The sequence below is a fragment of the Arachis ipaensis genome, chromosome B9 (assembly GCF_059453495.1).
Source record: "Arachis ipaensis isolate K30076 ecotype BB chromosome B9, ASM5945349v1, whole genome shotgun sequence".
Taxonomy (NCBI): domain Eukaryota; kingdom Viridiplantae; phylum Streptophyta; class Magnoliopsida; order Fabales; family Fabaceae; genus Arachis; species Arachis ipaensis.
In genome coordinates this window covers 80,998,912-81,015,997 of record NC_142444.1, presented here as the reverse complement: position 1 = coordinate 81,015,997, position 17,086 = coordinate 80,998,912, and the positions used below count along the sequence as shown (strand labels likewise).

At 40.4% G+C, this 17,086-nt stretch overlaps 1 non-coding gene across 1 annotated transcript; it reads left to right on the top strand.

The window, feature by feature from the left end:
• The first annotated feature begins 16,715 nt into the window (after positions 1–16,715).
• LOC148545177 (small nucleolar RNA R71) lies at positions 16,716–16,823 on the top strand. Its single transcript, XR_015900721.1, has one exon. It is a non-coding gene; the product is annotated as a small nucleolar RNA R71 (small nucleolar RNA).
• Positions 16,824–17,086: the final 263 nt, after the last annotated feature.

The window sequence follows — 17,086 nt, the reverse complement described above, 5'->3', positions numbered from 1 at the left end:
TCCAACCAAACTCCTCCATCTTCCAACAATCAAGTTGATGAGCTTAGAGCCGCCATGGAGAAATGGGATGAGAGCAACAAGGCTCAATTTGATGCCGTGGGCGCTCAATTAGCTAACCTCACCAACATGCTTTCAAAGATGGCCATGTCAAACCAATCATCAACTCCCAACAACAACATCAACCAACCCTCAAGCTCTTCTAACCTTCCATCCCAACCCCAACCAAACCCAAAGGGTGGTCTCAACACCATCACTCTACGGTCGGGGACTACATTGGAAAAGATACCTCCAAGGGTCATGGGAGACATTCATGAGGAAGAAGTGGTTGTTGAAGCTCCACATGAAGAAGAGGTGGTAGACAAAATGCATGAGGAAGAAGGAGTAAGCCTCAAAGAACCCAAGAGGAAAGCTATAGTGGATGAGTCCATTCCTATCCCATTCCGATCCATGGTGAAGAAGGCAAAGAAAATACCAGAATTTGATTTGAACATGCTTCAAGTGTTCAAGAAGGTTGAGGTAACCATACCACTTCTTGATGCTATTCAATAAATTCCAAAGTATGCAAAATTTTTGAAAGACTTGTGTACACACAAAGATAGGATAGGAGAATTGGAGACATTATCCTTGGGTAGTTCAATTTCTTCCATGATGGAACCTATTCCAAAGAAATGTGGTGACCCTAGACCTTGTTTGGTGTCTTGTTGTATTGGTGGGCACACTTTTCATGACTGTATGTGTGACCTGGGAGCTTGTGTAAGCATCATGCCATTTTCCATCTATGTGCGGTTGAATTTAGCTCCATTAAAGAAGTCGGCGGCGAGGTTTGCCTTAGCTGATAAAAGTGTGATCACGGTGATGGGAATAGCAGAAGATGTACTTGTGGCGATCAAGGATTTGATTTTTCCGGTTCACTTTTACATCCATGAAATGCCTCCAACAGAAAATAGAAGCTCATCCTCCGTTCTACTTGGTAGACCCTTCCTCAAGACCTCTAAATTCAAGTTAGATGCCTTCACCGGCACATATTCCTTTGAGGTTGGAGACAAGACTATCAAGTTCAATTTAGAAGAAGCCATGAAACATCCTCCCGAAGAACATTCCGTGCTCCGATATGATGTAATTGATGAAGTGGTAGCGGAGTTCAAGAAGAAGATCACAACAAGTTGTGGTACCCTATTGTTGAGGAGACGGATGACCAAGAGGATGAACATGAGAAAATTGTTAAAAATGAACTCCATGAGCTTGATGAAAAGAAACCTCAGCTTGAGGCAAAGAGTGAACTGAAGCCCCTTCCATCTCATTTGAAGTATACTTTCTTAGAGGACAACCAAAGGTTTTCAGTCATTATTGCTAGTGAGCTTTCAAGTGAAGAAGAAGACAAGCTCCTAGATGTTCTAAGAAAGTACAAGAAGGCAATTGGATGGAGCCTAGCTGATATTGTGGGGATTGACCCTTGCAAGTGCATGCATCGGATATTTCTCCAAGAGAGAGCTAGGCCGGTTAGGCAACCGCAAAGAAGGCTCAACCTAAATATCCTAGATATGGTAAAGAAAGAGATCACAAGATTACTTGATGCGGATATCATATACCCAATTTCTGACAGTGAATGGGTGAGCCTGGTCCAGGTTGTTCCCAAGAAGTCGGGCATCACTGCGGTTAAAAAGAATGATGGTGAAGTGGTCACTAAAAGAGTACAAAATGCGTGGTGAGCGTGCATTGATTATAGAAGATTGAAAGCCGCTACAAGAAAGAACCACTACCCTTTGCCCTTTATCGATCAGATGTTGGACCGTTTGGCAGGCAAGTCCCATTATTGTTTTCTTGATGGATTCACTGGTTATTTCCAGATTCACATTGCCCCTGAAGATCAGGAAAAGACCACATTTACTTGTCCATTTGGCACCTTTGCTTATAAAAGGATGCCATTTGGACTATGCAATGCACTTGCTACTTTTCAGCAGTGCATGACGAGTGTCTTTTCCGATCTAATGGAGAATTGTCTGTAAGTCTTTATGGATGACTTCAGTATTTATGGTACTTCATTTGATTATTGCTTAGAGAACTTGGCCAAGGTCTTGGCTAGATGGGTTGACACTAACCTTGTCTTGAATTTTGAAAAATGTCACTTTATGGTAAGACAAGGTATCGTGTTAGGACATGTAGTATCTCATGAAGGCATTTCTGTAGACCCAGCCAAGGTCGATGTTATCACCACTTTACCTCACCCCTCATCTGTGAGGGAGGTCCGCTCGTTTTTAGGACATGCAGGATTCTATAGGGGCTTTATCAAAGATTTCAGCAAGATTTCTTTGCCATTGTCGTGCCTACTCCAAAAAGATGTGGATTTTGAGTTTGACAGTGAATGTGTGAAAGCTTTTGAAGAGCTAAGGAGAGTTCTCACCACGGCACCGATTGTGCGAGGCCCCAACTGGACGTTGCCATTTGAGAGAATGTGCGATGCGTCAAACCATGCTGTAGGTGCTGCACTTGCACAGCGCGATGGTAAACTCCCTTATGTCATTGCTTACTCTTCTAAAACACTGGATGCAGCACAATCCAACTATACCACAACTGAAAAGGAACTCCTAGCTATTGTTCATGCTTTTGATAAATTCAGATCTTATTTGCTAGGGTCAAAGATAGTGGTATACACGGATCATGTAGCTTTAAAGTACTTATTGACAAAGAATGAGTCAAAGCCTAGACTCATACGTTGGATCTTGCTTTTGTAAGAATTCAACATTGAGATTAGGGACCGGAGTGGATCTCAAAACTTGGCTGCGGATCATTTAAGCCGTATTGAGAATTTAAAATTTGATCTACTTCTTATCAATGACTTGGTGCACGAAAATTACTTTACACTATGTAATTCCGCACAACTAACCAGCAAGTGCACTGGGTCGTCCAAGTAATACCTTACGTGAGTAAGGGTCGAATCCCACGGAGATTGTTGGCTTGAAGCAAGCTATGGTTATCTTGTAACTCTTAGTCAGGATATAATATCAATAATAATTTTTAGTTTTAATTGTAAAAAGTCAAAGGGCATAAAATAAATACTTGTTACTCAATAATGGAGAATATGTTGGGGTTTTGGAGATGCTTTGTCCTCTTTATTTCAGCTTTTCTCTTGTACTCCTCTTCACACATGCAAGGCTCCTTCCATGGCAAGTTGTATGTAAGGTGTCACCGTTGTCAATGGCTACTTCCCGTCCTCTCAGTGAAAATGGTCCAAATGCTCTGTCACAGCACAGCTAATCATCTGTTGATTCTCGATCATGTCGGAATAGAATCACTTGATTCTTTTGCGTCTGTCACTACGCCCAACAATCGCGAGTTTGAAGCCCGTCACAAACATTCAATCCTTGAATCCTACTCGGAATACCACAGACAAGGTTTAGACTTTCCGAATTCTCAAGAATGCTGCCAATGGATCCTAGCTTATACCACGAAGATTCTGATTACGAAATCTAAGAGATACTCATTCAATCTAATATAGAACAGAGGTGGTTGTCATACACACGTTCATGGATTGAGGAAGGTGATGAGTGTCACGGATCATCACCTTCTTCATAGTGAAGCGCGAATGAACATCTTAGATAGGAACAAGCGTGTTTGAATAGAAATTAGAAGTAATTGCATTAATTCATCGAGCTACAGCAGAGCTCCTCACCCCCAACAATGGAGTTTAGAGACTCATGCCATCAAAGAGTACAAAGTTCAGATCTAAAATGTCATGAGATACAAAATAAATTTCTAAAAGCTGATTAAATACTAAACTAGTAACCTAGGTTTACAGAAAATGAGTAAACTATGATAGATATTGCAGAAATCCACTTCTGGGGCCTACTTAGTGTGTGCTGGGGCTGAAACTTAAGCTTCTCACGTGCCTGGGCTGTTTCTGGAGTTGAACACTAGGTTGTAACCTGTTTCTGGCGTTGAACTCCAACTTGTAACCTGTTTCTGGCGCTGAACGCCAGATTGCAGCATGGAACTGGCGTTGAACGCCAGTTTACGTCATCTATCCTTGAGCAAAGTATGAACTATTATATATTGCTGGAAAGCCCTGGATGTCTACCTTCCAACGCAATTAGAAGCGCGCCAATTGGACTTTTGTAGCTCTAGAAAATCCATTCTGAGTGCAGAGAGGTCAGAATCCAACAGCATCAGCAGTCCTTTTTCAGCCTGAATCAGATTTTTGCTCAGCTCCCTCAATTTCAGCCAGAAAATACCTGAAATCACAGAAAAACACACAAACTCATAGTAAAGTCCAGAATTGTGATTTTTATCCAAAAACTAATAAAAATATAATAAAAAGTGACTAAAACATATTAAAAACTACCTAAAAACAATGCCAAAAAGCGTATAAATTATCCGCTCATCACAACACCAAACTTAAATTGTTGCTTGTCCCCAAGCAACTAAAAACAAAGTAGGATAAAAAGAAGCGAATATACAATGAATTCCAAAAACATCTATGAAGATCAGTCTTAATTAGATGAGCGGGACTATTAGCTTTTTGCTTCTGAACAGTTTTGGCATCTCACTTTATCTTTTGAAGTTCAGAATGATTGGCATATATAGGAACTCAGAATTCAGATAGTGTTATTGATTCTCCTAGTTCAGTATGTTGATTCTTGAACACAGCTATTTTATGAGTCTTGGCCGTGGCCCTAAGCACTCTGTTTTCCAGTATTACCACCGGATACATACATGCCACAGACACATAACTGGGTGAACCTTTTCAGATTGTGACTCAGCTTTGCTAAAGTCCCTAATTAGAGGTGTCCAGGGTTCTTAAGCACACTCTATTTTTGCTTTGGACCTTGACTTTAACCACTCAGTCTCAAGTTTTCACTTGACACCTTCACGCCACAAGCACATGGTTAGGGACAGCTTGGTTTAGCCACTTAGGCCAGGATTTTATTCCTCTAGGCCCTCCTATCCACTAATGCTCAATGCCTTGGATCCTTTTTATTACCCTTGCCTTTTGGTTTTAAGGGCTATTGGCTTTTTGCTCTTGCCTTTTGGTTTAAAGAGCTTTTGGCTTTTTCTGCTTGCTTTTTTTCTTTTTCTTGCTCTTTTTTTTTCGCATTTTTTTTCTACAAGCTTTGTTCTTCACTGCTTTTTCTTGCTTCAAGAATCATTTTTATGATTTTTTAGATTATCAAATAACATTTCTCCTTTTTCATCATTCTTTCAAGAGCCAACAACTTTAACATTCATAAACAACAAATTCAAAAGACATATGCATTGTTCAAGCATTCATTCAGAAAACAAAAAGTATTACCACCACATCAAAATAATTAAACTATTTTAAAATTTGAAATTCATGTACTTCTTTTTCTTTTTCAAAAAACAATTTTCATTTAAGAAAGGTGATGGATTCATAGGACATTCATATCTTTAAGACATAGACACTTAGATACTAGTGATCATATAGTAAAGACACAAACATGATTAAACATGAAGCATAGTAAATGAAAAATAGGAAAATAAGAACAAGGAGATTAAGGAAAGGGTCCACCTTAATGAGGGTGGCATCTTCCTCTTCTTGAAGAACCAATGGTGCTTTTGAGCTCCTCTATGTCTCTTTCTTGTCTTTGTTGCTCCTCCCTCATAGCTCTTTGATCTGCAGTCAAATGCTCTACCACTGAACTATGGATCCTTGAGATGAACCTCTCCATCTCTCATGACTCGGAGGTGGTTTTCCTCTTTCTAGAGGTCTCTCCGGCCTTAGGTGCCATAAATGGTTATGGAAAAACAAAAAGCAACGCTTTTTTCCACACCAAATTTAAAAGGTTTGCTCATCCTCGAGCACAAGAAGATAGAAAGGAGTTGAAGGAGAAGTGTGAATGGGTGGGTATGGGAGGGAAATGGTTTGAATTGGAATGGTGAGGTAGGTGGGGATCCTGTGGGGTCCACAGATCAAGTGGGGTCAAAGACTTAACATCCCTACTCCAATTAGGCGTGTAAAATGCCCTTGCTGTGCAATCCTGGTGTTTAACGCCAGACTGCTACTTGTTTCTGGCGTTAAACGCCCAAATGTAGCCTGTTTCTGGCGTTTAACGCCAGGCAGATGCTTGTTTCTGGCGTTAAACGCCAGCTTGGTGCTTGTTTCTGGCGTTAAATGCTAGACAGATGCTTGTTTCTGGCGTTTAAATGCCAGACTACTCTCCTCCAGGGAGTGCTGTTTTCAATGCTGTTTTTCATTCTATTTTTGATTTTTCAGATGTATTTGTGACTTCACATGATCATCAACCTAATAAATCACGAAATAACAAAAAGAAAATAAAATAGATATGATTAAATAACATTGGGTTGCCTCCCAACAAGCGCTTCTTTAATGTCAATAGCTTGACAGTGAGCTCTCATGGAGCCTCACAGATAATTAGAGCAAGGTTGGAACCTCCCAACACCAAACTTAGAGTTTGGTTGTGGCCTCCCAACACCAAACTTAGAGTTTGAATGTGGGGGTTTTGTTTGACTCTGTATTGAGAGAAGCTTTTCACGCTTCCTCTCCATGGTTACAGAAGGAGAACCTTGTGTCTTATAGTTTGCAATGTCTGCAAACCACAGAGCTTCCTGAATAGCAAACAATTGCTCATCCAGAAAGGTTTCAGAGATCCCAGTAGGAGGCAGGGATGCTCCTGCTACTAATTCTATCCGGGATAGGTGATCAGCTACTTGATTCTCTGTCCCTTTTCTGTCTCTTATTTCTATATCAAACTCTTGCAGAAGCAACACCCATCTTATGAGCCTGGGCTTTGAATCCAGCTTTGTGAGTAGATATTTAAGAGCAGCATGGTCAGTGTACACAATCACTTTTGATCCTACTAAGGCTGGGTTTGGTAAATCTTTTGCTTTTCAAAAGTAGCTTATGAAAGTTGTCTTTTAAAAGACAGCTTTTTAAAAGCTGCAGCACGTGCGTTTGGTAAAATCAAATTAAAAATGACTTTTAATAAGTACAAGCACCACAATTGTATTTGGTAAAATAGCTTTTAAAAGTTGAAAAAATTATAATAAACATGTTTATAACAAAAAATAATTTCTTTTTTCAAATTCTTTAAAATTTTATATAATATTTTAAAATAAAATAATGTTAAAATAAAAAATTCATAATAAACATAAATATAATAAATAAATTCTTTAATTTTTAACTTTAAAATTTTATATAAGTATCATAAAATTTGTATGTAATCTAATGTTAGTACTGGGTACGTCCATTACCCACCTATATATATTGGTTCACCTTTAAAGATCACAAAAAATAGGACACATATCTCAAATAAACTACTCTTATGATTATATATCTATATTTACATATGTATATACATGTTGTTATTATAATTTTGACTAATGTTCATGCAAAAAAAATTTTATGATTGGTTTTCATAAATCAGATCAACCTCTTCCCGTTTCAAAGAACAGAAAAAAATAAACAAACATAATAGATCTACTGACAAAATATAAAAATTTAGGTTCAAAAATAAAAAATATAATAGTGTTAAAATTTGTAAAGATTAGGTTCAAAAATAAAAAATATACAAAGATTGTGTTAGAATTTGTGAAGGTTAGGATGAGAAGTTAGAAATATACGAGAATTTCAATAGCAATATAATAGTGGGAAATATGTGCGAGAAAATGAAAAAAATTTGGTAAGCATAAGCCAGCTTTGAAAAGCTCCCTCCTAGGTGCTTTCAAAAGCACCCCTAACTTTTAAAAGCTGCAAGCACAAGCACTTGGGCTTTTTAATTTACCAAACGCAAAAAGACGTGCTTGTACTTTTTAAAAGCACAAGCTCCTCTTGAAAAAGCTTTACCAAACCCAGCCTAAGTATGATCTAAACTTGTCAATGGCATAAACCACTGCAAGCAGCTCTTTTTCTGTGGTTGTGTAATTTTTCTGGGCATCATTTAAAATGCGGCTAGCATAATGAATGACATGCAGAAGCTTGTTATGCCTCTGTCCCAGTACTGCACCAATGGCATGGTCACTGGCATTACACATTAGTTCAAATGGTAATGTCCAATCTGGTGCAGAAATAACTGGTGCTGTGACCAGCTTAGCTTTCAGAGTTTCAAACGCCTGCAGACACTCTGTGTCAAACATAAATGGCGTGTCAGCAGCTAGCAGATTGCTCAGAGGTTTTGCAATTTTTGAAAAATCCTTTATTAACCTCATATAGAATCCTGCATGCCCCAGAAAGCTTCTGATTGCCTTAACATTGGTGGGTGGTGGTAATTTTTCAATTACCTCTACCTTAGCTTGATCCACCTCTATTCCCTTGTTCGAAATTTTATGCCCAAGGACAATTCCTTCAGTCACCATAAAGTGACATTTTTCCCAATTTAGAACCAGGTTAGTCTCTTGGCATCTTTTCAGAACAAGTGCTAGATGGTTAAGACAGGAGCTAAATGAGTCTCCAAATACTGAGAAGTCATCCATGAAGACTTCCAGAAATTTCTCTACCATATCAGAGAAGATAGAGAGCATGCACCTTTGAAAGGTTGCAGGTGCATTGCATAGACCAAAAGGCATTCTTCTGTATGCAAATACTCCAAATGGACATGTGAATGTTGTTTTCTCTTGGTCATGAGGATCTACTGCAATTTGGTTGTAACCTGAATAGCCATCCAAAAATCAGTAGTATTCATGACCTGCTAGTCTTTCTAGCATCTGGTCTATGAATGGTAAAGGGAAGTGATCCTTCCTGGTGGCTGTATTGAGCCTTCTGTAGTCAATACACATACGCCACCCTGTAACTGTTCTTGTAGGAACCAGTTCATTTTTTTCATTATGAACCACTGTTATACCTCCCTTCTTAGGGACAACATGGACAGGACTCACCCAGGGGCTATCAGAAATAGGATAAATAATCCCAGCCTCTAGTAACTTAGTGACCTCTTTCTGCACCACTTCCTTCATGGCTAGATTTAGCCGCCTCTGTGGTTGAACCACTGGCTTAGCATCATCCTCCAATAGGATCTTGTGCATGCATCTTGCTGGGTTGATGCCCTTAAGGTCACTTATGGACCACCCAAGAGCTGTCTTGTGTGTTCTTAGCACTTGAAGTAGTGCTTCCTCTTCCCGGGGATTTAAAGCAGAGCTTATGATCACCGGAAAAGTGTCACCTTCTCCCAAAAATACATATTTCAGGGATGGTGGTAATGGTTTGAGCTCGGGTTTAGGAGGTTTTTCCTCCTCCTGAGGAAGTTTCAGAGGCTCTTTCAATTCCTCTGAATCCTTCAGATCAGGCTGAACATCTTTAAAATTGTCCTCTAGCTCTGATTCGAGACTCTCAGTCATATTGACCTCTTCCACTAAAGAGTCAATAATATCAATGCTAAGGCAATCGTCTGAGGTGTCTGGATGTTGCATAGCTTTGACAACATTCAACTTAAACTCATCCTCATTGACTCTCAGGGTTATCTCCCCTTTTTGGACGTCAATGAGGGTTCGTCCAGTTGCTAGGAATGGTCTTCCTAGAATGAGAGTTGCACTCTTGTGCTTCTCTATTTCCAGCACTACAAAGTCAGTAGGGAAGGCAAATGGCCCAACCTTGACAATCATGTCCTCAATTATGCCTGATGGGTATTTAATAGAGCCATCAGCAAGTTGAAGACAGATCCGGGTTGGTTTGACCTCTTCAGTCAAGCCAAGCTTTCTGATAGTAGATGCAGGGATTAGGGTGATGCTTGCCTCAAGATCACATAAAGCTGTCTTGGTGCAATTACCCTCTAATATGCATGGTATCATAAAGCTCCCGGGATCTTTAAGCTTTTTTGGGAAGCTTTTCAGAATGACTGCACTGCGTTCTTCAGTGAGGAGAACTCTTTCAGTTTCTCTCCAATCCTTCTTATGACTCAAGATATCTTTCATGAACTTGGCATAAGAGGGTATTTGCTCAAGTGCCTCTGTAAACGGAATCTTTATTTCAAGAGTCCTGAGATAGTCTGCAAAGCGAGCAAATTGCTTATCCTGCTCCTCTTGGCGGAGTTTTTGAGGATAAGGTATCTTGGCTTTGTACTCCTCAACCTTGGTTGCTGCAGGTTTATTTCCTACAGAAGTGGTTGGGAAAACTAGTACGCGGAATCGTGATTACACTTTAATTATGTAAAGTTCATTGCTCTTTCTTTTCCTGGAAATGGCGCCAAAAACATGATGCCAAAACCACAGTTCATAACTCCGTGTAACTGACCAGCAAGTGCACTGGGTCGTCCAAGTAATACCTTACGTGAGTAAGGGTCGAATCCCACAGAGATTGTTGGTATGAAGCAAGCTATGGTCACCTTGCAAATCTTAGTTAGGCGGATATAAATTGATAATGGTGTTTTCGAATTTAATATAATAAAATAGGGATAGAAATACTTATGTAATTCATTGGTAGGAATTTCAGATAAGCGAATGGAGATGCTTTCGTTCCTCTGAACCTCTGCTTTCCTGCTATCTTCATCCAATCAGTCTTACTCCTTTCCATGGCTGGCTTTATGTGATACATCACCACTGTCAATGGCTACTTTCGGTCATCTCTCGGGAAAATGATCCAATGCCCTGTCACGGCACGGCTAATCGTCTGGAGGCATCACCCTTGTCAATGGCTTCATCTTATCCTCTCAGTGAAAATGGTCAACGCACCCTGTCACGGCACGGCTATTCATCTATCGGTTCTCGATCATGCTGGAATAGGATTTACTATCCTTTTACGTCTGTCACTAACGCCCTGCAATCGCGAGTTTGGAGCTCGTCACAGTCATTCATTCATTGAATCCTACTCGGAATACCACAGACAAGGTTTAGACTTTCCGGATTCTCTTGAATGCCGCCATCATTCTAGCTTACGCCACGAAGATTCTGATTAAGAGATCTAAGAGATATTCATTCAGTCGAAGGTAGAACGGAAGTGGTTGTCAGGCACGCGTTCATAGGGAATGATGATGATTGTCACGTTCATCACATTCAGATTGAAGTACGAATGAATATCTTAGAAGCGAAATAAGATGAATTGACTAGAAAACAGTAGTATTTTGCATTAATCTTTGAGGAACAGCAGAGGTCCACACCTTAATCTATGGAGTGCAGAAACTCTACCGTTGAAAATACATAAGTGAAAGGGCCAGGCGTGGTCGAATGGCCAGCCCCTCTGATCTAAGAACCAGGCGTCCAAAGATTCTCAAGATTCAAAGATCGTTCAAAAGATGTCTAATACAATAGTAAACGGTCCTATTTATAAAAAACTAGCTACTAGGGTTTACATGAGTAAGTAATTGATGCATAAATCCACTTTCGGGGCCCACTTGGTGTGTGCTTGGGCTGAGCTTGAGTGTTACATGTGTAGAGGTCCTTCTTGGAGTTGAACGCCAGCATTTGTGCCAGTTTGGGCATTCAACTCTGGTTTTGGATCCTTTTCTGGCGCTGGACGCCAGATTTGGGCAGAAAGCTGGCGTTGAACGCCAGTTTACATCATCTATTCTTGGCCAAAGTATGGACTATTATATATTGATGGAAAGCCCTGGATGTCTACTCTCCAACGCAATTAGAAGCGCGCCATTTTGAGTTCTGTAGCTCCAGAAAATCCACTTTGAGTGCAGGGAGGTCAGAATCCAACAGCATCAGCAGTCCTTCTTCAACCTCTGAATCTGATTTTTGCTCAAGTCCCTCCATTTCAGCCAGAAAATACCTGAAATCACAGAAAAACACACAAACTCATAGTAAAGTCCAGAAATGTGAATTTAACATAAAAACTAATGAAAACATCCCTAAAAGTAACTAGATCCTACTAAAAACATACCAAAAACAATGTCAAAAAGCGTATAAATTATCCGCTCATCACAACACCAAACTTAAATTGTTGCTTGTCCCCAAGCAACTGAAAATCAAATAGGATAAAAAGAAGAGAATATACTATAAATTCCAAACTGTCAATGAAACATAGCTCCAATCATATGAGCGGGACTTATAGCTTTTTGCCTCTTGAATAGTTTTGGCATTTCACTTTATCCATTGAGGTTCAGAATGATTGGCATCTATAGGTACTCAGAGTTCAGATAGTGTTATTGATTCTCCTAGTTCAGTATGATGATTCTTGAACACAGCTATTTCATGAGTCTTGGCCGTGGCCCTAAGCACTTTGTTTTCCAGTATTACTACCGGATACATAAATGCCACAGACACATAATTGGGTGAACCTTTTCAGATTGTGACTCAGCTTTGCTAAAGTCCCCAATTAGAGGTGTCCAGGGTTCTTAAGCACACTCTTTTTTTGCTTTGGACCTTGACCTTAACCGCTCAGTCTCAAGTTTTCACTTGACACCTACACGCCACAAGCACATGGTTAGGGACAGCTTGGTTTAGCCGCTTAGACCAGGATGTTATTCCTTTAGGCCCTCCTATCCACTGATGCTCAAAGCCTTGGGATCCTTTTTATTTGCCCTTGCCTTTTGGTTTTAAGGGTTATTGGCTTTTTGCTCTTGCCTCTTGGTTTTAAGAGCTTTGGCTTTTTCTGCTTGCTTTTTCTTTTTTTTTTCTTTCTATATTTTTTCGCCTATTTTTTGTTTTTTGTTTTTTTTTGTTTTTTTTTTCTGCAAGCTTTGTTCTTTGCTGCTTTTTCTTGCTTCAAGAATCATTTTTATGATTTTTCAGATTATCAAATAACATGTCTCCTAGTCATCATTCTTTCAAGAGCCAACATATTTAACATTCTTAAACAACAACTTCAAAAGACATATACACTGTTCAAGCATACATTCAGAAAACAAGAAGCATTGTCGCCACATCAATATAATTAAGCTAAGTTCAAGAATAAATTCGAAACTCATGTACTTCTTGTTCTTTTGAATTAAAACATTTTTCATTTAAGAGAGGTGATGGATTCATAGGACATTTATAACTTTAAGACAAAGTTACTAACTACTAATGATCATGTAATGAAGACACAAACATAGATAAGCACATAACATAGAAAACGAAAAACAGAAGAAATAAGAACAAGGAATGAATCCACCTTAGTGATGGTGGCGTTTCCTTCTTGAGGAACCAATGATGTCCTTGAGCTCTTCTATGTCTCTTCCTTGTCTTTGTTGCTCCTCCCTCATTGCTTTTTGATCTTCTCTTATTTCATGAAGCATGATGGAGTGCTCTTGATGTTCCACCCTTAGTTGTCCCATATTGGAACTCAATTCTCCTAGGGAGGTGTTGATTTGCTCCCAATAGTTTTGTGGAGGAAAGTGCATTTGAGGCATCTCCGGGATCTCATGGTGATGAGCTTCATACGCCTCTTGAGCTCCATGAGTGAGCTCTCTTGCTTGCTCCATCTTTTTCTTAGTGATGGGCTTGTCCTCTTTGATTAGGATATCTCCCTCTATGTCAATCCCAGCCGAATTGCATAGGTGGCAAATGAGGTGAGGAAAGGCTAACCTTGCCATGGTGGAGGACTTGTTAGCCACCTTGTAGAGTTCTTGAGGTATAATCTCATGAACTTCCACCTCTTCTCCAATCATGATGCTATGGATCATGATGGCCCGGTCTATAGTAACTTCAGACCGATTGCTAGTGGGAATGATTGAGCATTGAATGAACTCCAACCATCCTCTAGCTACAGGCTTGAGGTCCAATCTTCTTAGTTGAACCGGCTTGCCTTTGGAGTCAACCTTCCATTGAGCTCCTTCTACACATATGTCCATAAGGACTTGGTCCAACCTTTGATCAAAGTTGACTCTCCTTGTGTAGGGGCGTGCGTTCTCTTCCATGTTTGGCAAGTTGAATGCCAACCTCACATTTTTCGGACTAAAATCAAAGTATTTCCCCCGAACCATTGTAACATAGTTCTTTGGATCCGGGTTCTTACTTTGATCATGGTTCTTTGTGTTCCATGCATTGGCATAGAACTCTTGAACCATTAGGATGCCGACTTGTTGGATGGGATTTGTTAGAACTTCCCAACCTCTTCTTTGAATTTCATGTCGGATCTCCGGATACTCATTTCTTTTGAGTTTGAAAGGGACCTCAGGGATCATCTTCTTCTTGGCCACAACATCATAGAAGTGGTCTTGATGGGCTTTGGAGATGAACCTTTGCATCTCCCATAACTCGGATGTGGAAGCTTTTGTCTTCCCTTTCCCCTTTCTAGAGGATTCTCCGGTCTTAGGTGCCATCAATGGTAATGGAAAAACAAAAAGCTTATGCTTTTACCACACCAAACTTAGAGTTTTGCTCTCCCTCGAGCAATAAAAGAAAGAATAGATGAAGAAGAAGAAGAAGAAATGGAGGAGAGGGAGAGTGGGAAGTATTTTCGGCCAAGAAGGGTGTAGAGGGGTGTGTTGTGTGAATTTGATGAAGAATGGAGGGCTTTATATAGGGAAGGGAGGGGGGAAAGGTTTCGGCCATATGGGTGGTTTGGGTGGGAGAGAGATGTTGAATTTTGAAGGTAGTGGGTGTATGGATGTGAGTGGTAAATGGAAAACAGAAGGGATGATCATGAATGGGAAGAGAGATGATGAGGTAGGTGGGGATCCTGTGGGGTCCACAGATCCTGAGATGATCCTGTGGGGTCCACAGATCCTGAGATGATCCTGTGGGGTCCACAGATCCTGACGTGTCAAGGCATTTACATCCCTGCACCAATTTAGGCATGTAAAATGCCCTTGTACACAACTCTGGGCGTTCAGCGCCAGGTTGGTGGCCATTTTGGGCGTTCAACGCCCATTTGTGTGCCATTTATGGCGTTGAACGCTAGAACCATGCCTGTTCTGGCGTTCAGCGCCCAGAAGCTGCCCATTTTGGGCATTCAGCGCCAGAACCATGCTTTGTTCTGGCGTTGAACGCCAGGCAGATGCTCCTCCAGGGTGTGATTTTTCTTCTGCTATTTTTGACTCCGTTTTCAATTTTTATATTTATTTTGTGACTCCACATGATCATGAACCTATAAAGACATATAACTAAGAAAAATATAGTTAGATAAATAAAAATTGGGTTGCCTCCCAACAAGCGCTTCTTTAATGTCAATAGCTTGACAGTGGGCTCTCATGGAGCCTCACAGATGTGCAGAGCTTTGTTGAGACTCTCCAACACCAAACTTAGAGTTTGGATATGGGAGTTCAACACCAAACTTAGAGTTTGGTTGTGGCCTCCCAACACCAAACTTAGAGTTTGACTGTGGGGGCTCTGGTTGACTCTGCTTTGAGAGAAGCTTTTTCTGCTTCCTCTCCATGGTTGCAGAGGGAGATCCTTGAGTTTTAAACACAAGGGAGTCCTCATTCCATTGAAGGACTATTTCACCTCTGTCAACATCAATCACAGCTCTTGCTGTGGCCAGAAAAGGTCTTCCTAGGATGATGGATTCATCCTCTTCCTTTCCAGTATCCAGGACTATGAAATCAACAGGGATGTAAAGGCCTTCAACCTTTACTAATACGTCCTCTACTTGTCCATATGCCTGTTTTCTTGAATTGTCTGCCATCTCTAATGAGATTTTAGCAGCTTGCACCCTATAGATTCCCAGTTTCTCTATTACAGAGAGGGGCATGAGGTTTATCCATGAACCAAGGTCACACAGAGCCTTAAAGATCATGGTGCCTATAGTACAAGGTATTATGAACTTTCTAGGATCCTGTCTCTTCTGAGGCAATGTCAGTTGATCCAGATCACTTAGTTCATTGATGAACAAGGGAGGTTCAACTTCCCAAGTATCAATGCCAAATAATTTGGCATTCAGCTTCATGATTGCACCAAGAAACTTGGCAGTTTGCTCTTCAGTAACATCCTCATTTTCTTCAGAAGAGGAATACTCATCAGAGCTCATGAAGGGCATAAGGAGGTTCAATGGAATCTCTATGGTCTCTAGATGAGCCTCAGAGTCCTTTGGTTCCTCAGAGGGAAACTCCTTATTGATCACTGGACGTCCCAGGAGGTCTTCCTCCATGGGATTTGCGTCCTCCACTCCCCTTGTAGGTTCGGCCATGGTGCTTATGTCAATGGCCTTGCACTCTCCTTTTGGGTTCTCTTCTGTATTGCTTGGGAGAGTACTGGGAGGGATTTCAGTGATCCTTTTACTCAGCTGGCCCACTTGTGCTTCCAAATTTCTAATGGAAGATCTTGTTTCATTCATGAAACTTACAGTAGCCTTATACAAGATCAGAGACTAAGTTTGCCAAATTAGAAGTATTTTGTTCAGAGTTCTCTATCTGTTGCTGAGTGGATGATGGAAAAGGTTTATTATTGCTAAACCTGTTTCTTCCACCATTATTAAAGCCTTGTTGAGGCTTTTGATCCTTCCATGAGAAATTTGGATGATTTCTCCATGATGAGTTATAGGTGTTTCCATAAGGTTCACCTAAATAATTTACCTCTGCTATTGCAGGGTTCTCAGGATCATAAGCTTCTTCTTCAGGAGAAGCCTCTTGAGTGCTGTTGGATGCAGCTTGCATTCCATTCAGACTCTGAGAAATCATATTGATTTGTTGAGTCAATATTTTGTTCTGAGCCAATATGGCATTCAGAGTATCAACTTCAAGAACTCTCTTCTTCATAGGCGTCCCATTACTCACAGGATTCCTTTCAGAAGTGTACATGAACTGGTTATTAGCAACCATGTCAATGAGTTCTTGAGCTTCTGCAGGTATTTTCTTTAGGTGAATGGATCCACCTGCAGAAGTGTCCAGTGACATCTTTGATAGCTCAGATAAACCATCATAGAATATATCTAGGATGGTCCATTCTGAAAGCATGTCAGAAGGACACTTTTTGGTCAACTGTTTGTATCTTTCCCAAGCTTCATAGAGGGATTCACCTTCTTTCTGTCTGAAGGTTTGAACATCAGCTCTAAGCTTGCTCAGCTTTTGAGGAGGAAAGTACTTGGCTAAGAAAGCCGTGACCAGCTTATCCCAAGAGTTCAGGCTGTCTTTGGGTTGAGAATCCAACCATAATCTAGCTCTGTCTCTTACAGCAAAAGGGAAAAGCATGAGCCTATAGACTTCAGGATCTACTCCATTAGTCTTAACAGTATCACATATCTGCAAGAATTCAGTTAAGAACTGAAAAGGATCTTCAGATGGAAGTCCATGAAACTTGCAGTTCTGCTGCATCAGAGAAA